This window comes from Macaca mulatta, chromosome 7, assembly GCF_049350105.2.
Source record: "Macaca mulatta isolate MMU2019108-1 chromosome 7, T2T-MMU8v2.0, whole genome shotgun sequence".
Taxonomy (NCBI): domain Eukaryota; kingdom Metazoa; phylum Chordata; class Mammalia; order Primates; family Cercopithecidae; genus Macaca; species Macaca mulatta.
Genome location: NC_133412.1, coordinates 175,521,407 through 175,547,834, shown reverse-complemented (window position 1 = coordinate 175,547,834; position 26,428 = coordinate 175,521,407). Strand labels below are relative to the sequence as shown.

Genomic DNA, 26,428 nt, shown 5'->3' with positions numbered 1-26,428 from the left:
TGGTACTAATGTTTCCACATTACACTGATGAGGGACCTGGAAGGAAGTTCCGGGTCACGAGGTTGTGCTCTTATCAGCTCTACACAATCTTGCCTCTCCACCCTTCACTGGCCCTCCACACAACTCATGAACACTGGCCTGAGCATACATCCCCTCTTTCTTGGCTTCATTAAGTCACCCTCTTGGTAGGGACAGTCTCCTCTGCCTGCCTCCCCAGGAATCTTGACCGTCAGTTCAAGTCCCACCACCCACAGCAAGGATTTTCCCAACAATTCTCAAGTACTTAATTCGTTCCACAACATTTAATATTTAATCACTTACATGACTTCAGAATTGTTTTATGTCTGTTATAATCAATTCAAATAACAAAAACTCTTTTAAGGAGAACTTTATTAAACAGTTACCACTGTATAGTTCCATAAAATTAGTTTTTTTCAGCTTTCTGATAGACTCTACAGACTTTGGGATTTCAAAAAATGGTTTGCATCCTAACTATTACCAATTAACTAAGTTCTTCAACATAAGTTTTTTTCCACTCAGATTCTGACAGATAAATATGAATTTATAGAAGAACCGATTTATTAAACATTCTTATCCATTTTAAGAATCGGGTATTTGGTCTCCAGCCCCAGCTGAGTATCCAGCCTGCCACAGATGCTAAGTATTTGTAGCATATATTAAACCACAACTGTTTCTTTTTTCTATGGAAAGTTTAAATTTTATCATTATGCTCACGAGTATGCATAAGGAGTTACTGATTACAAATAATTTGACAGTCTCATCATACTTACTAAGTTCTCAACTTAATAGAAAAATTTTAAGTGACAGTTTTAAAATTCCTGCTAAAGAAACAACTAGTTATCAAAGCCTTGATCAGTAAGTAGACATTTTTAAATGTAATACTTCTCTTTTCCTTCGACTTTTTCTTTTTCTTCATTACTATCATTATTATTGAGACAAGGTCTCACTCTATTATGCTAGGGTGCAATGGTGAGATCTCGGTTCACTGCGACCTCTGCCTCCTGGGTTCAAGTGATTCTCCTGCCTCAGCCTCCCGAGTAGCTGGGATTACAGGTACGTGCCACCACGCCCAGCTAATTTTTGTATTTTTTGTAGAGACGGGGTTTCACCATGTTAACCAGGCTGGTCTCGAACTGACATCAAGTGATCTGCCTGCCTTGGCCTCCCAAAGTGGTGGGATTACAGGCGTGAGCCATCACACCTGGCCTTCCTTAGACTTTTCATTCTTAAAATATCTGGAATTTTTTTTTTTTTTTTTGGTAAACATGGTCTTGCTCTGTTGCCCAGACTGGAGTACAGCGATGCAAATACAGCTCACTGCAGCCTCAACCTCCTGGGCTCAATTGATCCTCCTGCCTCAGCCTCTCAAGTAGCTGGGACACAGGTGTGTGCCACCATGCCTAACTAATTTTTCTGGAATACTACTACTGAAATTCAGAGTCAGCTGGGTTAGTTCAGCAAGGCACTAATGAGCCTATAGGTCCTTGAGGAATTTCTGTCCAGTACCACAAAGGGTCTGCAAAAGAAACCCTCCAGTTCCAGTTCATGCCTTCACCACAGCCCTGCCTGCTCACTCTTCCCTTGGGAATGCTGCTGAGTGGACAGAAATGTGGAGGAAGGACTTGAACCTGCGAGGGGCTATTCCGCCAAAGGCAAAGAGCTTGCAGCCTGGTTCCCACCAACTTAGTGGGCCTCAGTAGGGCTTTGGGAAGCCTGTGGCATCACGGGCAACAGCCACATCACATCACATGGGCCTGGTAAAGTTTTACTTGATAAAACTCTTGAGTGCCCAGAAGCATCTGAGGTGGTATGAAAAATATCTCAGAGCTCTTTTGAAAAATGTGTGTCAAATTATAATCTTAGATATAATTTTAAATGAATCAGGTGGAGACAGTGTAGGTAATAAAGGTAGTTTTATTTTCCCTAAATTTCACATCCCCACCTGAGAATCACCTAAGAGAGAACTGGTCTTGCAGAGTCTTGCCAGAAAAGTAAAAGATCCTTTTACTGGCATAGCTAATAGCTACCAAATGCCTAATGCAGGCAGACCAGAAACTCACCTGGCCTACACCCAAAGCACTCTCTACCTCTCTACCTCCTCAGTCCACTCCTCCCATCCTTAAGCCCCACCCCAACCAGCCTTATACTTGGCGCTCTGTTGGGTCCCCAGCCTGGCACCCCTGCCCAAAGGACAGCTTCAGGGCCCTCATCCAGCCTGGGTTTCCCCAGCCTAGCTCAGCCTCTCTAGCTCTGCGCCAGTCTCCTTCCACCCATTTCTAATCCCATGCAATCTGCCTACACTTCGCAGATGCATCTTCGGGAAGCCTTAGGTCACTCCCCGACTCCACCATTGCCACAGCTCTGCAGGGCCTACAGCTTAGCACTCACAGGCTGCCCAATGTGGCCTTATCACCCCCGTCCCTCCACACACATTACCCCAAAGAACCCTGGCTGCTGCCTGTGCTTCTGACACCTTGCCTTTCCTGCCATTCCTTCTTTCACCTAGAAAACATCCCCTACCCTCATATTCACAAAAGCAGAGATGTCATGTCCCCCGGGCCCCCCTAGCCTATGTGACATTCTTCCAGTCCCCTTCACTGATGCCTAGCACTATGTGCCACACTTATTAGCTGCAATATGTTAACTATATTCCATATATTGTGAAAGTCCAGCTCCTTTTAAAAACAAGAAAGAAGCCAGGAGGCTGCTGAGTCACTGACAGCCTGAATGAATTAATCTAAACTAGCTGGAGCAGTCTGAGCAGCATCAAAGGTTGCCATAAGCCATTTTGAAAATCAGAAGAGAACGACTGTAGTGCTACCATTCCTCTTGACCACATCTCAGACAACCAAAACAGGGACCAAAAGTGACCAAGAAATTACTTCCAACAGCCACAAAGGATCACCCACTAGAAAAGAAGTGGAACAACTAGGGGCCTATCTTAAAACTTCAGATCCAAAATAAACCACATAGGAAAGACTGTTCCACGGGTTTTTTTGGTGCAACTTTTTTTTTTTTTTTTGAGACGGAGTCTCACTTTGTCGCCCAGGCTGGAGTGCAGTGGCGCCATCATGGCTCACCGCAAGCTCCGCCTCCAGGGTTGATGCCATTCTCCTGCCTCGGCCTCCCAAGTAGCTGGGACTACAGGCACCTGCCACCACACCTGGCTAATTTTTGTATTTTTAGTAGAGAGGGGGTTTCACCGTGTTAGCCAGGATGGTCTCAATCTCCTGACCTCGTGATCCGCCTGCCTCGGCCTCCCAAAGTGCTGGGATTACAGGTGTGAGCCACCGTGCCCGGCCCTTGGTGGAACTTTTAACCTAGTCAGGCTTGGAGCTGCTAGTGCCTGTTAGGGATTGATTAGTCCACACTCCAGGGCCTGGGGCTGGACCACATCTGCTTGTCATCCTGGTGAAACCTGGGTGGGGGGTCGGGGGGAGACACTGAAGATGAAGAGAGACCTTGGCCACTCAGAGCTGATACTCACCTTTTGAACAAAGTTCAACTACTTAACCAAAATTTTCTTCAACATAATGGGAAACAACTGGGTGGATCTAATGGCAAAAATACCACACAGTGATTTTCAAACATCTTCAACTGCCCACACTTCAGTGTAGGTGAACAGTTTAATGTTCAAGTAACAATCAGCTGCAGAGTACCACACAGATGCCAATTCCACAGTCCCACCGCTGCCCTTGAAGGGGCAACAAAACCAGGTTTATCTTATGGAAGCACCCACACAATCCATGCTCCTCCTGATCTCTTTAATTCAATAGTTACAACCAAAATATCTGAACAGTTGGCATTAACAATATGTAAAGAGCCTAACACTTGTTTAAAATATATGTATGTCAGAAACGTAAGAAGTCAGTTAGGCCTGGGTCACCTATGCCCACAGATAAAACAAACTGTACAGTTTCAAGTGTTTCATTTCAAAAAGGACAAGAATTTATCTGTTATTCACCTCCCTGTCTCCAACATCTAATAGAGGGCCTGGCACACAGAAGGTTATCATTGAATATCTGTCACAGAAAGGAAACAATTCTGAAAATGGAGGGAAAGAATAGTAAAGTGATAGAAACCAAGAGACCTACAGCCAAATGTATATAAAAGCAAACATACAATCTTTTTTTTTTTTTTTTTTTTTTGAGACGGAGTCTCGTTCTGTCACCCAGGCTGGAGTGCAGTGGCGCAATCTTGATAATTATTTTGCTGACCAAAATGCTAACAATAAATGCCTTCTTGGGTGTCCATCCATGAAAGCAAATAGTCTCCATCAGTAAATACTAGTACATCACTACACTTTACAAAGCACCTCCATGCATCAGTTTTTTGAAACCTCGCTACAAACCTATGCAGTAGGTACAACTGTCACCCCCATTTTATAAACAAGAAAACAGAAACAGCCACCCAGAGGAACCTACTGGTAGAGTCTGGCCATCAAAATTCCAGCCCATGCACCTTCTACTGCACCGCCTTCTACTGCTGGGGTGTTGCAGCAGATATGTGAGGTGGCACCTAGTTCTACAGTTCTATCACTGTGTGACTCCATGTTCCTAGGCTTGTTGAAGTGGGACTCAAATATTCCATCCTCTCTCAGCGTGGCCCAGATTCCAGATCTACTTCTTCTTTTCAATCATTTGCCTCACAGCATTATTTTATTAAAGTGAAATAATATAAGTCCCAGGAGAATCCCTGGCACTTAAAAGGCACTCAGAAAACATTAGTTTCCTTCTGAATACATAAGGACTTGCTACTTATCATACAGGCTTTGAAAATTCTCATCATTCATTAATACCTTCAAAGAAATAGACATAAGGAAAACAGAAATGTTTCTTTCTGACCTAAATTTCCTGGAGAAGGACACCAGCAGTGGAAGCCCACTTTCAGCAGGTTTTCCTTCCAATATAATCTTCCGAAACAAAACAGTAGCTTCTCTTTCTTAGTTTCCATTCTTCCCCTTCATTCTCAAACATACTAGTACAGCCCACACTCGCTTGGCATTCCAAACCAATCCCCTTCACTAAAGACCAACCGTTGGTGTGTTGTCTCTAGTGCGCTTCTGATGGGCTCTGACCTGGAATGAGCCCTGGCCACCCACGTTCAAGGGGCTGTGTTTAGCCACAGCAAGGCTTTGGGAGGTGGCACAGAGAACTAGACAGAGGGGAGGCAGGCAGGACGAGTCAAACGTCAGCAAATAGCAAGATGTAAGATGTGTGGAACATCACCTTCATGTCATCCCAAAATGAAAAGAGACACACAGTTACAAAGTATGTAACGTGTGTTAAGTAAAAATTTCACAACGACAATCTCTGGAATTGCTTGCTGCTCATCAGACAGCTTCTCCCAGGGGCCAGCAAAAGCCCCTCCTTTGGAGCTCTGCATTGGGTGGGGAGAGGGTGGCCACCAGCGGAAAGCAGGAACAAGCACAGGGCGGACATTCTGTGGCAGCATCTTCCCTGGCCTAGCACCCTCAGTCAAGCATCTGCTAAAATAACAAGCTTTTGTTGTTCTCACATGTCACTTTTTCCTAAGGCAGCCTATCATTTAGAAACTGCCAGCTATTAAAATCTACTTCTCTTCCTTCACAGTAGCTTCTTAAAGATGAACTTAAAAACGGCTACACTGCAACATCTTTACCAGCTCTTCATTCTCTGATGCTGTACTCCACGTACGGTTAGATCTCCTATCGTGAGGCAAGTCACCACAAATGGCTGTTGTGAAGCTTCCTTAGGCTAATGAAATACTGATTTCTTCATTAAAGAAAAGCTATGAATAAACATCAAGCTAAATTCAATTTGCACACATCCTAACACTAGATCTCATCACATTAAAATGCTGACATATTCAAATGACCTATTTTTATTGAACCCTTCTGTTAAATATGCATAGGAATACGCATTCCCATTCCAAAGGGAATACCAGTATCTCACACTAACGAAAAGGCAAGATGCATTCATTTCTGCAAAAGATGATTTCAAATTCTTAGAACAAAAATTTTTAAACAGTGATAGGAGGGAGAATTCTATGCCTTTCTGAAAGTGTTGAGACAACACTGGTAAATTAAAGAGCATTACAGAGCAGAGAGTGATTCCTATGTGCTGCCTAACTACTATACTGTTGTTGTTCTAACCTTTGGACCATCCATGGGCTCATTATATTCAGCAGAGCACATAAGTGATTTTAAATTTCCAATTCAAGTTGCTGAGTAACATAAGCAATAATCGGTAGAAGAGCTCCCATCCTAAGTGAAAAAGGCCCTAAGTCCCCAGTTGTGCAGAGGGTCTACAAACTTCCATTTCCTCATCCTACAGAGAAACTGAGGTCCAGGAAGAGGTGGTGATCTGCCCAAAATTCACAATGCTTACGACTTCACCTTTGACCATATCTAGCTGTTACTCCCTTTTCAATCACCCAACTTCAGCTAGAATAAGCTACTGAATCTGTAATGTATAAAATTTCAATAAACGACACATGTACCAGTAATTTTACATCAGACGACAGCATTTTGGACATAGTGCACTGTTGTGTTTCAAATAGGAAGCAAAAGAGTTAGAGTGAGAGAACATTTATCTTAAACATTAATGAAGATCAGCTACAAAAACAAGTGGCCAAAATGCTTGACTTGGCTTCTGTAATTCAAATAATCTCTGATCCAACCAGGCATCAGCTGAAGAATACAGCCTCAAATCAGTTCGGGTAACAGAGAGCTGATCTAAATACTAGTGTGAGGAAAAGCTTTGATCTCGCCTTCATCGGAAGTTCAACAGCATTCGTTCATCACTGCAACTACTCACTTGGCATTTGTGCTGTTAGTCATTCATCATATATGTCTAATATCCTCAAATAACCTAAAAATATGTTTAGGCCATAACTTTCTTTTTTTTTTTCTTTTTTCTTTTTCTTTCAGATGGAGTCTCACTCTGTCGCCCAGGCTGGAGTGCAGTGGCGCCATCTCAGCTCCCTGCAACCTCCACCTCCCAGGCTCAAGTGATTATCCTGCCTCAGCCTCCCAAGTAGCCAGGATTACAGGTATGCACCACCACACTTTGCTAATTTTTATATTTTTAGTAGAGACAGGGTTTCACCATGTTGCCCAGACCGGTCTTGAACTCCTAACCTCAAGTGATCTGACCACTTCGGCCTCCCAAAGTACTGGGATTACAGGCATGAGCCATTTCACCCGGCCTGTTTCTTTTTTAAAGGGCCGGGCATGGCGGCTCATGCCTGTAATCCCAGCACTTTAGGGGGTCAAAGCAGGAGGATAAATTGAGTCCAGAAGTTCAAGACCAGCCTGGGCAACATAGTGAGAACTTGTCTCTACAAAAAAATTTTTAAAATGAAAGAAAAAAAAAAGTTAAGATTTTTTTAAACTAGATTAAATACAAGAAAAAGACCTTCATAAGTCAAGAAATCAACCATAAAGAATACTTACACATCTGTCAAGGAACAGCCTGTGTTCAAATACAAACTTCTTTCACTATGTTTTCAAGGCCAGCATGGAAAACATAAGACCCAAACTCTTTTTTTTTTTTTTTTTTTTTTGAGACAGAGTCTCGCTCTGTCGCCCAGGCTGGAGTGCAGTGGCTGGATCTCAGCTCACTGCAAGCTCCACCTCCCGCGTTTACGCCATTCTCCTGCCTCAGCCTCCCGAGTAGCTGGGACTACAGGCGCCCACCACCTCGCCCGGCTAGTTTTTTGTATTTTTTTTAGTAGAGACGGGGTTTCACCGTGTTAGCCAGGATGGTCTCGATCTCCTGACCTCGTGATCCACCCGTCTCGGCCTCCCAAAGTGCTGGGATTACAGGCTTGAGCCACCGCGCCCGGCCGACCCAAACTCTTAAAAAAAAGAATACAGGATGCCAGGGACAGTGGCTTGTGCCTGTAATCCTCCCACTTTGGGAGGCCGAGTTGGGAGGATTGATTGAAGGCAGGAGTTTGAGACCAGCCTGGCCGACATAGCAAAAAAGATAAAAATTTCTATTAAAAAAAGTTTCTTTAAATACAGAAGAAAAGACATGATGTTTGGGATTTGCTTTAATATAATCCAATGGGAATAAGATAATACATGAAATGAAACTTACCATACGTCATTAACTGTTGAAGCTGGGAGACAGGTATATGAAAGTTCTTTATACTATTTTCTCTACTTCTGTATAAACTGGGAAATTTCTATAACTAAAATTTCTATAGCTAAATTTCTACACTAAAAGTACAGGCCGGCCACAGTGGCTCACGCCTGTAATCCCAGCGCTTTGGGAGGCCAAGGTAGGGTGGATCACTTGAGTCCAGGAGTTCGAAACTAGCCTGGGCAACATGGTAAAATGTCTCTATTAAAATATATATATATATATATAATATATATGGAATTTTAAAAAGTCTAATTCTGTTTGGGCCATATATTTATTTACATGTACATATTTGCAAAGAAAACAGTTTGAAAAGATATTCACCAAAATATCAAAAGTGCCTACTTTTAAAAGAGTGGGTAATATTTAGATAATATTTTCTGCCTTTTTGTCAATAATCATATATTGCTTACATAATTTTTTAATAGAAAAAAATAACCAAAAAAAACTACTAAAACTATTTCAAAATTATTCTAGTAGTTTAAAAGCATGTCATAGCCTGGTATTAGGGTCACAGAAAAATCTGTGACTTGATAAACAGTAAAATTTACAATAAAAGGAAGCTTACTGTAACACTGAGCAAATGCATGAATGGGAATGATAGATCATCAACAGGTGATAATATATTTCAAACAAGTCAAATCATAAAGTTTCACACCAATTAAGACCATAGGAGTCTATTACTCATCTTTCTGTGGCATCAGTGACATCACTCAATGAGAGAAGAAAGGCCAGGAAAATTACTTAAAGAAGCCAACCATTCAGGCAACAGAGGAGGAAGCCATGGCTAGTTCTTTCGTTTTATTCTTCAAATAGCATTCAGCGTTAGAACAGCTCACTGTGTGCTCTTAATTTGCTACAGTGGCAAATAAAGATAGCTTTCCCCAGAGTCCTCTTTGGGAAATCCAATCTGTTCCAAGTTTAGCTCCCTATTTTTTCTCTAATGTATATTTATAATATGAATCCACATCTTTTTCATAGGAACTGAACTGAGAATTTATCACCAATTTTACAGTCTTCTAAAGATTCTAGGAAAACTGAATCCTACACTACCCTTAATCCAGAAGGAAACAGCTAAAAGGGTTACACAGTGAAATGTGTTTTCAAGTATTCAGTAATGTTTTTAGCATTTAGAAGTTAAAATGTTGAGACCTGAAATAAAAACATTGCGCTGAAAGGGAAAGGAGGTGTACTCGCCATCTCGGTCGGGACAGTGCTGTATTTAAAATGTAGGTTAGCAGGCCAACCCACTTACAACTGAATAGGAAGTTCCACACTGAAGGCTAAAATCAACCATAATCCAAAAGTTAACACTTGTCAACAATTCCACATGTGCTAGACTATGCTCTATGCTAAGTTTACCACTCATGATCTTGTATAATGCACTGCAATCTCATATGATGTAATATACGGAATTAAAATTTTGCAACTACTAGCTAAAAGTTAAATATAAAGCTATTACCAAAGAAGTAGACTACAGAAGCAACTCATTTCCCAGTGTGAACAATTCTGTAATATAATTATAATATACAAAAATCTTACATGAATGTAGGTAATCTAAGTCTTACATCAGGGGATCAGAGAATAGACAAAGCTGGAGTGGCACTTTAAAAAGTCACCTAAGGTGAATGGTCATTAAAAAAAAAAAAAAAAAAAAAAAGTCACACTTGCTCTCAAGATGCTGCAACTCAGACCAAAGAAGTAAACTGCCTAAAATCATACAACCAATTAACACAGCAGCTCAACTCGGAGCTCTGGTCTCATTCACTGTAAGTGCACCATGCCCAGGAAACTAGGAAAAGCACTAAGGTAACCTAACCCAAAGCCCTCATTTCTCAGTCGTCTTCTCCTCTCACCTGTGGTCTTCTTGCTTCCACATCAGACAGTAACTACCAGACAGAACCTGAAACTATTCTATTATTTATAACACACTGCGATGAACTACAGAAGACTTTCCCAAACTCATTAAATTTAGGATAAACCAAATGACACTCCTTTGGTTACAGTTCGTAAGTTACGTTCTGAATGCTGACAGCCTTCTTCAGGAGACAGCAGCTGTACAGGAAGACATGAGCTGTTTGCCTCTTGATAATTCAAAGTTCTCAAGCTGAATGTGTACTGATGAACTAATGCCAAAGCCCACATCCACAGCTCTTTCCAAATCTTTTGGCCACCTTCAGGAAAATCATCCCTTTGCCGTGCAGTCAAATACTCATCAATAAAACTCTGGTCAGCAAAGATGTATGCAAAATTCTGTATGCAAAGACAAGGATGGCAGAAACAGGCAGCACTTTTAAACTAGGGTACATAGATATGGAAAGCTAAGAAATGCAGGCCAGCCCCTCAGCTTGCTAGTACACATGGTTATGACGAAGGGTAAAGCTCCAAATACCAGCAGGTCTCATAGACAGCAGCTGTGGCTACAAACCAAAAGGGAATCTCTCAAGTGACACAGAAAGATCTGATCTCTCCTCCGTGTAGTGTACTACAACTAGATTTATTTTTAAATATGAAGAGATCCAAAATAACGCAACGTCCCCACTTTTCTTGTTGCCCACAGCAAGCCTGAGTACTTGCCCCACTCTCACAAAATTCTTACAAAATTCTTGACCCCAAGCAGAAATCCAAGCGACTCCGGAGGCTAAGTCGGGAGGATCCCTTGAACCCAGGAGTTGCAATAAATAGTACACTATTTTAAAAGTGTAAAGTGATATGTTATATAGAGAAAGGTCTGGTTGAAAATGTGCAAGGCACTCTAAAGAGTGGTTAAGAGCAGAGACTCTGGAGCCAGGATGCCTTCAGATTCTGTCCTGTGAGCCTGAACAAGCTATTTGCTTTTATGTACCAATACTTCCACAAAATGGGAAAATGGGGATAATAAAATAGTGACCCTGCTATAGGCAGTGTTCAAGGATTAAAGGAGTTAAAATATGTAAAGTGATCAGAATCATACCTGGAACAAAGTAACTGCTATGTAAATACTGGCTGTTACTATTATTATTATTGTTGTTGCTTTGTTTTTGAGACAGAGTCTTGCTCTGTTGCCCAGCCTGGAGTGCAGTGGTGCAATCTCAGCTGACTGAAACCTCCGCCTCCTAGGTTCAAGTGATTCTCCTGCCTCAGCCTCCCAACTAGCTGGGATTACAGCACCTACCACCACGCCCAGCTAATTTTTGCATTTTTAGTAGAGACAGGGTTTCACCATGTTGGTCAGGCTGGTCTTGAATTCCTGACCTCAAGTGATCCGCCTGCCTCAGCCTCATAAAGTGCTGGGATTACAGGCGTGAGCCACCGTACCAACGTAACTGTTATCGTTATCAATAGTATCAATTTACATTTTTTAAATGCATTCAAACCAAGAACTACAGTGAGTTAGCATGGAAATAAGTATTTGATTCCTTACAAGGCATTTTAAAAATAAAAGTTAATATTTAGCCACCTGTTGGAAAATGTATGTACAAATATGAGGGGAGGGATTTGAAAATGAGGGGGTGAGGAAGGGCAAAGTTAAACTAGTAAAATTACTCTTTCCAATCAGTTAAGATTTTACTGAACTTGATGTAGCATAATGTTTTTAAGTTATAAATTCAGGCCAGGCGTGGTGGCTCACATTTGTAATCTTAGCACTCTGGGAGGCTGAGATGGGAGGAGTACTTGGAGCCTGGAGTTCGAGACCAGCCTGGGCAACACAGTGAGACCTCATTTCCCTTTTTTTTTTTTTTCTTTTTTTTTTTTTAGGGAAAAAAAAAAGAAGTTTAGAGGTCAGAACTGTGTAGTATGCCAATTTACACCTCAATGAAAGTTTAATTTCTGAGACAAAGATAAAGTAGCACATATGATGGCTCTACCTGTGAAAATACAGAGGGTAGAATATGTTCTCAAAGGCCTCTTTCATAATACCTCCTAATTCTGACACACTGTAAATAAATGAATATTATTAAATGGAAAAGTCTTTTTTAAAAAAACTGAAAGGTTGCTGGTTAGTGGGTGGTTTAAGTATACGATGAGAAAAATATAGAAATATAGGTATTACAACCATTTATTATAAAACCACATGACAGCCACACAGACACATGAATTTTCTGGGAGCGAGAGTTTACGTGAAAAGCAGCGTGGGGTACTAGAAAGAACATAGGCTTTGGAGTCTGACAGGCCTTGCTGAAATCTCCTGCTGCCACTTACCAGCTGTGTAGCCTTGACAAGTTACTACATCCCTCAAAGACTCCCCTCTCTCATCTCTATATAAAGTGGGACGCACCACTCCCTCTTCTGCAAAGTATCTGTGAGATCATAAGGGACAATGCATGTCACAGCACCTAGTTCAGTGCCTAGCCCAGTGTAACTATTCAGTAAATGGCAGCTATGAGATAGAAACAAATCAGCAGTGATTAGTAGAGTCTACAAATTAGTGAGTGAGCTGAGTGTTTGCTGTGAGGTAAACCTATATTAGATCCTATAAGGCAGTGGTTCTCAAACTAGCCCATCAGAATTACCTAGCATGGCAGTTACACCATAGATTGCTGGGCCCGCTCTCCTCTCACAGGTCCTGACTCAGTGTTCAAGTGCAGGGACCCAGAATCTTCACTGTCACAAGTTCTGAGGGGACGCTGATACTGCTGGTCAGGGACCAGGCCTAAGAGAACTACTGGTGTAAGGGAAGAGAGGGAGAAGAGGTACACAAACATGGTCCATTCCTACAAGGAACTCACTGAGGATCTGGAAAACACACAAACGAAACTTTTTTTTGAGACAGAGTCTCGCTCTGTAGCCCAGGCTGGAGTGCAATGGCATGATCTCGGCTCACTGCAACCTCTGCCTCCGGGGTTCAAGCAATTCTCCTGCCTCAGCCTCCCAAGTAGCTGGGACAACAGGCTCATGCAACCACGCCCAGCTAATTTTTGTATTTTTGGTAGAGATGAGGATTCACCATGTTAGCCAGACTAGTCTCAAACTCCTGACCTCAGGTGATCTGCCCACCTCAGCCTCCCAAAGTGCTGGGATTACAGGCATGAGCCACTGCACCTGGCCACATAACAATTCAACCCCACATACACAGATCCTGAACACTCCACCACCCTACAAAAGATACAAACTCACATTACAAAAAATGAGGATGACAAGGCACAGGGATCCTTCTGGACTGGTGAAACCATGCCCCTGAGAGTTAAAGACACCAATGATTAACAGAAATTCTCGAGTTTGCAGGATCTCAGACAAGAAAAGAAACAACTCACTGACACGCCCTCCACTTGTAAGACACATAACACAACGGGCTAAAATTGGCTGGAATCAATATAGCTGATTGGAGTTTGTGTAGAACAAGTTTAAATTTCGGCCACATGCTTCATACTAACTTCCCCCAAACTTGCACATGGGACCCACGAGGAGGCATGAAGAGATAACTGCACAGGTCCGAAGACTTTCCAGACCACCCCTTTCCTCATATCAATCACCTGCTACTCCCAGAAGCCACTCCCTAAAGCTCTTCCAATAAAGGTACTGCCTTAAAGCCAGCACAGACAGACAGATTTGAGCTGAACCTGTCTCCTTGTGAGTCGACTTGCAATAACAAGAAAGCCAATTCCACGCACTGGGTTTTTGAGAAAATACTCAAATTTTTGAGAAAATACTCAAGAACCCAGTGGCTTGATTCTCATCTGGCTACATCTCTCACAGCTAGGAGACTCCCTTCACTGGGTTTTGAGAAAACTTTCTGAAAAACCCAGTGTCACAGTATAGGCTTCTGGCACATCGGACAGCAAGCCCCTTTTGCTTAGTAACGCTGGGACAAATACTGATGTTTTTCAAAGCTCCTGCAGTCTCACAGTTTTTGTAAATGTAAGAAGTAAAATACTGGGGCAATGGCATTGGCAAGTAGAAATATGTGGGAAGGCACTTGAGAAAAGAGCAAGACAAACAGATAAACAAGTGTGTGAAAACAATGGTCTTAGCTCAGCTAGTTCGATATCTGAATGGGAGAATCTCATCAGGAGAAATGATGATAGATTTTGAAGACGCACTGATAGGGTAACTTACTAGACTTAGCTTGGATTTGATGTCATCAGTAAAGTGAACTGTTACAAATCTCAGGCAAGTTAGCCACATGGTAGAAATGGTAACTGCAAGGTGGCCAGTGGCTCATGCCTGTAATCCCAGCACTTTGGGAGGACAAGGTAGGTGGATCACCTGAGGTCGAGAGTTCAGGACCAGCCTGACCAACATGGAGAAACCCTATCTCTACTAAAAATTCAAAATTTAGCTGGGCGTGGTGGCAGGTGCCTGTAATCCCAGCTGCTTGGGAGGCTGAGGCAGAACTGCTTGAACCCGGGAGGCGGAGGTTGCGGTGAGCCAAGATTGCGCCATTGCGCTCCAGCCTAGGCAACAAGAGCAAAACTCCGTCTCAAAAAAGAAAAAAAGAAAAAAAGAAATGGTTGGCAACTGCAAACAAAGAATAGGTAAGGCATGGAAATATGAAGCAAACAGCAAAAGCAGTGTGAAAAACCATCATTGATTCTGATGCAGATGACACAAAAACACCCACTTATCACTATAGCCAAGAACTACGGAAACTTCCATTCTGCAAGATGATGGCCCTTTGAGGGGAGTCTGCTGGCTATGAGAAATACAGCCAGATGAGAATCAAGCCTCATTTTCACTCCAATGTGTATTAACTTGATGTTACCAGGCATTAACCCATTTATGCCTAGTGTTCCATTATTGGAACACTAAGCATGTGGGAGTTATTTCTATCCTACTGCTCAAGGTCATCACCAAGGTCTGAATTTTTTTTTTCTTTTTTTTGAGACGGAGTTTCACTCTTGTTGCCCAGGCTAGAGTGCAATGGCGTGGTCTCAGCTTACTGCAACCTCCACCTCCTGGGTTCAAGCGATTCTCCTGCCTCAGCCTTTCAAGAAGCTGGGATTGCAGGCACCTGCCACCAGGCCCAGCTAATTTTTGTATTTTTATTTTTTATTTTTTTTATTTTTATTTTTTTTTTGAGACGGAGTCTCGCTCTGTCGCCCAGGCTGGAGTGCAGTGGCGCGATCTCGGCTCACTGCAAGCTCCGCCTCCCGGGTTCACGCCATTCTCCTGCCTCAGCCTCCCGAGTAGCTGGGACTACAGGCGCCCACAACCGCGCCCGGCTAATTTTTTGTATTTTTAGTAGAGACGGGGTGTCACCGTGGTCTCGATCTCCTGACCTTGTGATCCGCCCGCCTCGGCCTCCCAAAGTGCTGGGATTACAGGCGTGAGCCACCGCGCCCGGCAATTTTTGTATTTTTAGTAGAGACGGGGTTTCACCATGTTGGCCAGGCTGGTCTCAAACTCCTGACCTCTGGTGATCCGCCTGCCTCAGCGTCCTAAAGGGCTGGGATTACAGGTGTGAGCCACCGTTCCCGGCCTAAGGTCTGATTTTTCACCCAAAAAAAAAAAAAAAAAAAAAATTGCAACCTCCAGGATAAAGATCTCGAACATAACTCATTCAAATAAAACAGGAAAATCTAAGACAGAAAATCCAAATAAGCTCACTTAGAAATAAAGTAAGCTCAATTAGAAATGAAACGGGAGATATTACAACCAATACCACAGAAACACAAAAGATCATTCAAAGCTACTATGAACACCTCTTATGTGCACCAACCAGAAAACCTAGAGGAGACAGATGCATTCCTGGAAATATGTGACCCTCCCAGAGTAAACCAGGAAGAAATAGAAACTCTGAACAGACCAATGACAAGCAGTGAGACTGAAATGGTAATAAAAAAAAAAAAAATTGCCAACAAAAAAAAAGTCCAGGACCAGGTGGATTTACAGCCGAATTCTACCAGACATTCAAAGAATTGGTTTGTGCCAGGAGCGGTGGCTCATGCCTGTAATCCCAGCACTTTGGGAGGCCAAGGAGGGCGATCGCGAGGTCAGGAGACCATCCTGGCTAACACGGTGAAACCCCATCTCTACTTTAAAAAAAAAAAAAAAAAAAAAGCCGGGCGAGGTGGCGGGCACCTGTAGTCCCAGCTACTCGCGAGGCTGAGGCAGGAGAATGGCGTGAACCCGGAGGCGGAGCTTGCGGTGAGCTGAGATCACGCCACTGCACTCCAGCCTGAGCGACAGAGCGAGACTCCATTTCAAGAAAAAAAAAAAAAAAAAAAGAATTGGTACCAATCCTACTGAAACTATTACAAAAGATAAAGAGGGAATCCTCTCTAAATCATTCTATGAAGTCAGTATCACTCTAATACCCGAAACCAGAGAGGATATAACCAAAAAAAAAAAAAGGAAAGAAAACTACAGACCAATATCCCTGATGAACGCAGATGTAAAAATCCTCAGCTGGGCATGAATTTTTGTATTTCTTGACCTCGTGATCCGCCCGCCTTGGTCTCCCAAAGTGCTGGGATGCCACCACGCCCGGCCCCACTTTCACTTTTTTTTAAGAGGGACTCTCGGCCGGGCGCGGTGGCTCAAGCCTGTAATCCCAGCACTTTGGGAGGCCGAGTCGGGCGGATCACGAGGTCAGCAGATCGAGACCATCCTGGCTAACACGGTGAAACCCCGTCTCTACTAAAAAATACAAAAAAACTAGCCGGGCGAGGTGGCGGGCGCCTGTAGTCCCAGCTACTCGGGAGGCGGAGGCAGGAGAATGGCGTAAACCCGGGAGGCGGAGCTTGCAGTGAGCTGAGATCCGGCCACTGCACTCCAGCCTGGGCTACAGAGCGAGACTCCGTCTCCAAAAAAAAAAAAAAAAAAGGAGGGACTCTCAGGTCTGTAGCCCAGGCTGGAGTGCAGTGGCGCCATCTTGGCTCACTGCAACCTCTGCCTCCTGGGTTCAAGCGATTCTCCTGCCTCAGCCTCCCAAGTAGCTGGGACTACAGGTGTGCAACACCACATCCGGCTAAATTTTTTTGTATTTTTAGTAGAGACGGGGTTTCACCGTGTTAGCCAGGATGGTCTCAATCTCCTGACCTTGTGATCTGCCCACCTTGGCCTCCCAAAGTGCTGGGATTGCAGGCATGAGCCACTGTTCCCGGCCCTGACTTTCACTTTTATTCAACATAGTTTCGGAAGTCCTAGCCAGAGCAATCAGACAAGAGAAAAGAAAGAAAGGACATCCAAATCAGTAAAGAGGAAGTCAAACTGCTGCTGTTTGCTGATGATATATAATCATATACCTAGACAACCCTAAAGACTCATCCCAAAAGCTCCTAGATCTGATAAATGAGTTCAGTAAAGTTTCTGGATACAAAATCAATGAACACAAATAAGTGGCACTGCTACACACCAACAGCGACCAAGCTGAGAATCAAATCAAGAACTTAACCCCTTTTACAATAGCTCCAAAAAAATAATTAAATACTTAGGCATATACCTAACCACTGACGTGAAAGACCTCTACAAGGAAAACTACAAGATACTGCTAAAAGAAATCATAGATGACACAAACAAATGAAAACACATCCCATGCCATGGATGCGTAAAATCAGTATTGTGAAAATGACCTTACTGCCAAAAGCAATCTACAAATTCAATGCAATTCCCATCAAAATACCATCATCATTCTTCACCGAACTAGGAGAAACAATCCTAAAATTCATATGGAAACAAAAAAGAGCCCACATAGCAAAGCAAGATTAATCAAAAAGAAAAACATCTGGGGGCATCATATTACCCGGCTTCATACTATACTATACAGCTATAGTCACCAAAACAGCATAGTACTGGTACAAAAACAGGTATATAGACCAACGGAACACAACAGAGAATCCAGAAATAAACCCAAATATTTACAGCCAACTGATCTTCGACAAAGCAAACAAAAACATAAACTGGGGAAAAGACACCCTATTCAACAAATGGTGCTGGGATAACTGGTAAGCCACATGCAGAAGAACGAAATTGGATCCTCATCTCTCACCTCATACAAAAATCAACTCACGATGAATCAAAGACTTAAATCTAACCTCAAACCATAAAAATTCTAGAAGATAATACCCGAAAAATTCTTCTAGGCGTTGGCTTAGGCAAAGATTTCATGAGCAAGAACCCAAAAGAAAATGCAACAAAAATAAAGATAAATAGATGGGACTTAATTAAATGAAAAAACTTCTGCACAGCAAAATAAATAATCAGCAGAGTAAACAACTCACAGGGTTGCAGAGAAAATCTTCACGAACTATGCATCCAACAAAGGACTAATATCTGGAATCTACAAGAAACTCAAATCAGCAAGAAAATAATAATAATAATAATAATAATAATAATAATAATCCCATCAAAAAGTGGGCTAAGGACATGAACAGACAATACTCAAAAGAAGATATACAAATGGCCAGTAAACATATGAAAAAATGCTCCACATCACTAATTATCAGGGAAATGCAAATCAAAACCACAATATGATACAACCTTACTCCTGTAGCAATGGCCATAATTCAAAAATCAAAAAATGCTGGGCACCTCATGTCTGTAGTCCCAGCACTTTGGGAGGCTGAAGTGGGCAAATCACGAGGTCAGGAGATCGAGACCATCCTGGCTAATATGGTGAAACCCTGTCTCTACGAAAAATACAAAAAATTAGCCAGGCGTGGTGGCGGGCGCCTGTAGTCCCAGCTACTCGGGAGGCTGAGACAGGAGAATCGCTTGAACCTGGGAGGTGGAGATTGCAGTGAGCTGAGATTGCGCCACTGCACTCTAGCCTGGGCGACAGAGCAAGAGTGTCTCAAAAAAATAATAATAAACAATAAATAAAAAAAAACAGATGCGGCCGGGAGAGGTGGCTCACGCCTGCAATCCCAGCACTTTGGGAGGCCAATACAGGCAGATCACGAGGTAAGGAGATCGAGACCATCCTGGCTAACACGGTGAAACCCCGTCTCTACTAAAAATACAAAAAATTAGCCGGGTGCAGTGGCTGGTGCCTGTAGTCCCAGCTACAGGGGAGGCTGAGGCAGGAGAACGGCGTGAATCTGGGAGGCGGAGCTTGCAGTGAGCGGAGATCGTGCCACTGCACTCCAGCCTGGGCGACACAGCGAGACTCCATCTCAATTAAAAAAAAATAAATTTAAAATAAATAAATAAATAACAGATGCTGGTGTGGATGTGAAAAGCGAACACTTTTAACACAGCTTTTTAACACAGGGAATGTAAACTAGTATAACCACTATGGAAAATAGCATGGAGATTCCTTAAAGAACTAAAAGTAGATCTTCCATTTGATCCAGCAATCTCACCACAGGGTATCTACCCAGAGGAAAAGACGTCATTATATGAAAAAGACACTTGCACATACATATTTATAGCAGCAGAATTCACAACTGCAAAAATATGGAACCACCACAAATGCCCATCAATCAGGTGGATAAAGAAAATGTAATAATAATAATAATAATAATAATAATAATGGCATTCCAAGCAACCTGGATGAAGCTGGAGACCATTCTTTTTTTTTTTTTTGAGATGGAGTCTCACTCTGTCGCACAGGCTGGAGTGCAGTGGCATGATCTCAGCTCACCGCAAGCTCCACCTCCCAGGTTCATGCCATTCTCCTGCCTCAGCCTCCCGAGTAGCTGGGACTACAGGCGCCAACCACCACACCCAGCTAATTTTTTGTATTTTTAGTAGAGACGGGGTTTCAGCATGTTAGCCAGGATGGTCTCGATCGCCTGAGCTTGTGATCCGCCCGCCTCGGCCTCCCAAAGTGCTGGGATTACAGGCGTGAGCCACCGTGCCCGGCCAGTTATTCTAAGTGAAGTAACTCAGGAATGGAAAACCAAACATCGTATGTTCTCACTTATAAGTGGGAGCTAAGCTATGAGGACACAAAAGCACAAGAATGATATAATGAACTTTGGGGACTCAGTGGGGAGGGCAATGAGGGATAAAAGACTGCACATTGGGTACAGTGTACATCACTCAGGTGACGGGTGCACCAAAATTTAGGAAATCACCACTGAGGAATTTATCCATGTAACCAAATACCACCTGTTCCCCAAAAACCTATTGGAATAAAAAATAAATAAATAATATTAAAAAAAAAAAACACACACGGGCTGGGCATGGTGGCACACACCTGTAATCCCAGCACTTTGGGAGGCCAAGGTGGGTGGACTATCTGAGCTCAGGAGTTTGAGACCAGCCTGGGCAACATGGTGAGACCCCATCTCTACTAAAAATACAAAAAATTAGCCAGGCGTGGTGGCACAAGCCTGTAGGCCCAACTGCTCATGACACTGAGGCAGAAAAATCACTTGAACCCAGGAGGTGAAGGTTGCAGTAAGCTGAGATCGCACCACTGCACTCCAGTCTGGGCGACAGAACGAGGATGCCTCCAAGAAAATAAAAAATAAAAATAAATAAAAAACAGAAAAATCCCTTATTTCTTTAGCATTATAAAACGTACTAAACACATTCCTTAAATATAATGCATAGTTAATTACCTATCGTACCTATTATTACTAATCTTACCAATCTTTACCAACTGAAAATTCTATAAAACCTGTTTTAAAACAATACTCCCCAATAGGCTGTATTTCCATCGTTATTTTTAAGACAACAAAAGATAAGATCTTTGGTAAGATAAAGGCAACCATGTCTTAAACTGAAAAGTACACAGGACATAGCTAACTGGTCTATACCACTCACAGTTTAGCAGAAAACAGCTGAAAAATCACTCTCCAGACAAGACATAAAAGATCAAGAAATCCTAAAAATGTTTTTTAAAAAATGGGGTGAAACCCCACCTCACAATGTATACCAGAATAAATCTCAGCAGTATCAAAAAGAAATCACATGTACGAAATGAAACCTCAGAAGTACAAGAAGAGCCAACAGTGTGGCTCATGCCTATAGTCCCAGCTACTCAAGAGGCTGAGGTGGGAGGATCCCTTGAGCCAAAGAGTTTGTGGTTACAATGAGCTATGATTATACTACTGTACTCCAGCTTGGGCAACAAAGCAAGACCCTGTCTCTTTAAAAAAAAAAAAGAGAGAGAGAGAGAGGCCAGGCGTGATGGTTCACACCTGCAATCCCAGCACTTTGGGAGGCCGAGGCAGGCAGATCACGAGGTCAGGAGTTTGAGACCAGCCTGACCAACACGGTGAAACCCCGTCACTACTAAAAATACAAAAATTAGCCAGGCATAGTGGCGCATGCCTGTAATCCCAGCTACTCAGGAGCCTGAGGCAGGAGAATTGCTGGGAGGCGGAGGTTGCAGTGCGCCGAGATCGCAGCATTGTACTCCAGACTGAGTGACAGAGTGAGACTCCTTATAAAAAAAAAAAAAAAAAAAACCAGAGAGAGAGAAGAAATAGTACAATAAGAAACTATGGATATTTTTAAAAAAATATTAGGAGGGTTAGGTGTGAATCAAAACCTAAGAGAAGATGTTTTATAGATGTTTGTCTATAAAAAAATGAAATTTCCCAGCCGGGTGCAGTGGCTCATGCCTATAATCCCAGCACTTTGGGAGGTCAAGGTGGGCAGATCACGAGGTCAGGAGATCGAGACCATCCTGGCTTAAACGGTGAAACCCCGTCTCTACTAAAAATACAAAAAATTAGCCAGGTGTGGTGGCGGGTGCCTGTAGTACCAGCTACTCAGGAGGCTGAGGCAGGAGAATAGCGTGAACCCTGGAGGCGGAGCTTGCAGTGAGCCCAGATTATGCCACTGTACTCCAGCCTGGGCGAAAGAACAAGACTCGATCTCAAAAAATAATACTACTACTTACAAAAAAAAATGAAATTTCCCAAGGAGGAGGAAGAAGAAAAATAAAGGAAAAAAAAAGCAAATTTCTATGTAGGAAAAAACTACCATGAGCAAAATCAGAAGACAACTGACAAATGGAACAAAATGTCTGTCCCTCAGATCACAGATTAAGGGCTAATTTGTACAAAAAGCTGGGCATGGTGGTACATGCCTACGGTCTCAGCTGCTCAGAGGCTGAGGTGGAATGACTGCAGACCAGCCTGGGCAACACAGTGAGATCCCATCTCTAAAAAAATTTAAACATTAAAAATTTTATAATCATAAAAGAGAACTCCTATCAAGTTAATTTTTTTTTTAAGACCAGAGTCGGCCGGGCGCGGTGGCTCAAGCCTGTAATCCCAGCACTTTGAGAGGCCGAGACGGGTGGATCACGAGGTCAGGAGATCGAGACCATCCTGGTGAACATGGTGAAACCCTGTCTCTACTAAAAAATACAAAAAACTAGCCGGGCGAGGTGGCGGCGCCTGTAGTCCCAGCTACTCGGGAGGCTGAGGCAGGAGAATGGCGTGAACCCGGGAGGCGGAGCTTGCAGTGAGCTGAGATCCGGCCACTGCAACTCCAGCCCGGGAGACAGAGCGATACTCCGTCTCAAAAAAAAAAAAAAAAAAAAAGACCAGAGTCCTAGTAAAGTGGGTTCACGACATGAACAACTCATAGAAAATACAGATGGCTCTTAAATATCCAAAACGATGCTTAATTCATAGCACAAGAAACACCAAAAAACTATAGTGTTATACCATCTTTCATCTGTCAAGTTAGCAAAGATCAAAATAACAATACACTATGCCAGAAGTAAAAATTGGTACAATTTTTAGAAGGCGATCTGACTATGTCTCTAAAATTACAAACACATGTCCTTTTCACCCAGCAATTCCTCACAAGAATTTATTCCTCAGATATACTAGCAACAAGGCAAAATGATGTATGTACAAAGTGATTTATTGCAGTATAGTGTGTAAGAGCTAAAGACTAGAAACATCAATGTCCATCAAAAGCAGAATTATGATAAATTTACACAACGGGATATTGTACAGGCATTAAAGATGCTTTTACACAATAATGTCTTTATTGACAAAGAACAATCCCCGAAGTATACAAAACAAAAACAAGGTGTAAAACAGTGCAGATGCTAAAGTTTGCATTTTTATAAAGGAGGAAAGACTGTATCTGTAATTTTGTGTATTAAAACATTGGCTATCTCTGGAAATACACACAATAACTTAACACTAGTCACTTCAGAGGAGGGGACAGGGGGCGCCGGAGGGCAGAGCGTGAGACACTTCATTGCATGCTCTCTGAATTTTGAACCATGTGAACGTATTACCTATCAAAAAATAAAATAGGCCTATGAGATGTCACAATACCTAATTCCCAATGCAGACTTTCTCACTAAGTTACTTGAGAAAGGGCGGGCATGGTGGCTCACACCTGTAATCCCAGCACTTTGGGAGGCCGAGTCGGGCAGATCACCTGAGGTCAAGAGTTCGAGACCAGCCTGGCCAACATGGTGAAACCCTGTCTCTAATAAAAATACAAAAATAAGCTGGGCGTGGGGTAGGTGCCTGTAATCCCAGATACTTGGGAGGTTGATGCAGGACAAACACTTGAACACGGGAGGCAGAGGCTGCAGTGAGCCAAGATTGTACCATTGCACTCCAGCCTGGGGAACAAGAGCAAGGCTTCACCTCAAAAAATATCCACTACCCATTCAACCAATATTTATTGAATTCTATACGCTTCAGGCACCGTTTTAGACCCTGGTATCTCAGCAACAAAGACAGATAAAGTCCTCCTCTTGTAGATTTTAGGTGGGACTAGTCAGTAAGCAGGCAACAAAATGAACATCAACAAGGAGCATGAAGAAAAATCAGTCAGGAAAGGGAGTGGAAGGACTGAGGTGGAAAGGTGATAGCAGTGCCTTTCTGGGTAGGGGTAAGAGAAAGCTTCTTTAACAGAACCACATTTGGGCAGAGACCTGAAGAAGTGAGGGAGCCAGCTCCATGGCCACTGTGGAGGGCATTCTAAGCAGAGGGACTAAGGATTCTAAGCAGAGCGTGTACCATGGCTCCGCAGGTGGGGCGGGGAGGGGTGCAGCTGCTCTTCACAGAATGCAATGGAGGTTATTCGAATAAATAAGGAGGAGGTGGCAGCAAATCACACTGGGGAATTGGGGAGGGGAAAAGCACTGTATCATAAGCAATTCAGATCTTATTCTAAGCGCTATAGAAACACATTAGAAAGTTTTAAGCAGTGAAGAATATGATCTGACCTATACTGTTTAAATGATCACTCTGGCTGACATCAGGAGAACAGACTGTAAGAGGCAAGGATAGAGGCAGGCACCCAGGTGGAGACCTCTGTAATAATCCAAGTGAGAGACGGTGCTTCCTTAAACGAAGGTGGCAGTGGTGGAAGCAGAAGTGATCAGATTCTGGATATATTTAGAGGCAGAGTCAACAGGCTCTATGAAAGGACTGGAAGTAGACCATGAAAAAAAAGTCACAGGTGACTCCAAAATATTTAACCCAAACAACTTTTTACAATGATCTAACAGGCTCATTTTTAAAAGTCACACCTTCATAGAAAGTTCAACTACTCTAAAACAGGTTATGAAGACCATCAACAAAAAGCAATGCCCATCCAAATACCAAACTGGGAAGCTGCAGCCATTTTAAATTTGAAAACACACACACTTGGGTTCATTCTCTAACTACTGAGCACCTACACCATGCCAGGCATAATACTCGGTACTAGGGACCTCAATTATGCTTAAAATACATAACTGAACACCAAAAAAAAAGATTAACAGGTAAAAATACCAAAATACTAACAGCTGTGGGACATGGAGTTCTTTTCTTCCTGGAGTTTTCCAATTTTCTACAATAAACTCCTCTTTTTATATTTAGGGGGGGAAAAACCTTTCCTTTTTACTACTGCCAATTAAGAAAAAATTCCCACACAGCAAATTGATTTAGTGATTTGAATGATTAACAGGCTCGCCTTCTAAAAAAGCTCCTAAACTAGGCAGATTTCTCAGGTCTTTCTTTCATGCCTGCACCTGTTTGCTACCAGTGCTACGGTAAGATATGGGAGATGTATGGGAAATGGGGGGAAGAGAGAAATACAGTAGAGAGAAATGAGGGGTACAAATAACCACCTGCTGGTCTTTAAATATATCATGTCACCAAACACAGATGAGAAAGATCAGGCAAACAACTGTTCATCGAAAATATTTAACCAAATACGTACTGCATACAATATGCTTAGCATAGTAGTCTGCCCACTGTCAATAAGTAAATGACAAAGTCCCTTGTATATTTATCCATTCACTCAAATATTTATGATCATCATACATCAAAGGCACTGAGCTAGCATGCAGAACAGACAGGAGTTCAGCAATCAATCAGATAAAATCAGCCCTCAATAGTTCATAATCTAGTTTGGTGGGTAGGGAGTAAAAAGACATTACATTTCAATTTCTACTTATTTAATTATTACTGTGGCATGCGCTAGAGAGGCAACCTGGTAGAGGATAATGGAGACCTGATCTAGTCTGAAGGTCAGGGTAAAAGGCTTGGACAAAATTACATATGAGCTAAGATTTCAAGGAGCAGGAGTTAAACAGATGAAGGGGCAGAGAGTGAGGAACGGAAGCACATTCCAGGCAAAGGAAACAGCATATTAAGAAGAATCTAGGCTGGGCACGGTGGCTCACACCTATTATCCCAGTGCTTTGGGAGGCCAAGGCAGGAGGATAGCTTGAGGCCAGGAATTAGAGACCAGCCTGGGCAACATGGTGAGACACTGTCTCTAAAAAAATAAGAAGGAGGCCGGGCACGGTGGCTCACGCCTGTAATCCCAGCACTTTGGGAGGCCGAGGCAGGCGGATCACAAGCTCAAGAGACCGAGACCATCCTGGTTAACATGGTGAAACCCCGTCTCTACTAAAAACACAAAAAATTAGCCTGGTGTGGTGGTGGGCACCCGTAGACCCAGATACTCGGGAGGCTGAGGCAGAAGAATGGCATGAACCCGGGAGGCGGAACTTGCAGTGAGCTGAGATAGAGCCACTGCACTCCAGCCTGGGCAACAGAGCAAGACTCTATCTCAAAAAAAAAAAAAAAAAAAAAAAAGAAGGAAAAAAATTAGCCAAGTGTGGCGGCACATGTCTACTTGGAAGGCTAAGGCAGGAGGATAGCTTAAGCCCAAGGAGTCTGAGGTTACCAGTGGGCTATTACTGCACCATTGCACTCCAGCCTGGAAGACAAAGCGAGACCCTGTGTCAAATAAATAAATAAATAAATAAGAAGAAGAATCTATGTCAAAAAAGGTTAAGGTTTGTGAGAGGAATTAAAAGGAAGTCAGCAAGTGAGAAAGATATAATGAAGGGAAGAGCGACTGATAAGGTAGGTAAGGGGTAGTTCATGCAGGGCCTTGTACACTGTGTTAGGAATTTAGTCTTTCATGCTAAAAGCAACAGGAACCATTGAAAAGATTTTCAAGCCTGGGAGTGACAATCA

At 42.7% G+C, this 26,428-nt stretch overlaps 1 protein-coding gene and 2 long non-coding RNA genes across 37 annotated transcripts in view; 1 reads left to right on the top strand and 2 right to left on the bottom strand.

Annotated features, from left to right (window-relative positions):
* Window positions 1-26,428, bottom strand: part of WDR20 (WD repeat domain 20) — an 89,778-nt gene that overhangs the window by 34,568 nt on the left and 28,782 nt on the right.
* LOC144330405 (uncharacterized) overlaps window positions 1-26,428 on the top strand; it is a 55,616-nt gene that overhangs the window by 835 nt on the left and 28,353 nt on the right. The gene's annotated exons all lie outside the window — the stretch shown is intronic.
* LOC144330403 (uncharacterized) lies at window positions 1,262-24,162 on the bottom strand. 4 transcript variants are annotated; one of them, XR_013396562.1, is made up of 3 exons: window positions 23,578-24,161; window positions 16,692-16,854; window positions 1,262-3,242 (listed from the first exon to the last, which is right to left on the bottom strand). It is a non-coding gene; the product is annotated as an uncharacterized LOC144330403 (long non-coding RNA). The 4 variants fall into 4 exon arrangements; XR_013396560.1 differs by having other exon boundaries at window positions 1,263-3,242; window positions 16,692-16,837; window positions 23,555-24,162; XR_013396561.1 differs by lacking the exon at window positions 16,692-16,854 and adding an exon at window positions 22,323-22,458 and having other exon boundaries at window positions 1,263-3,251; window positions 23,555-24,161.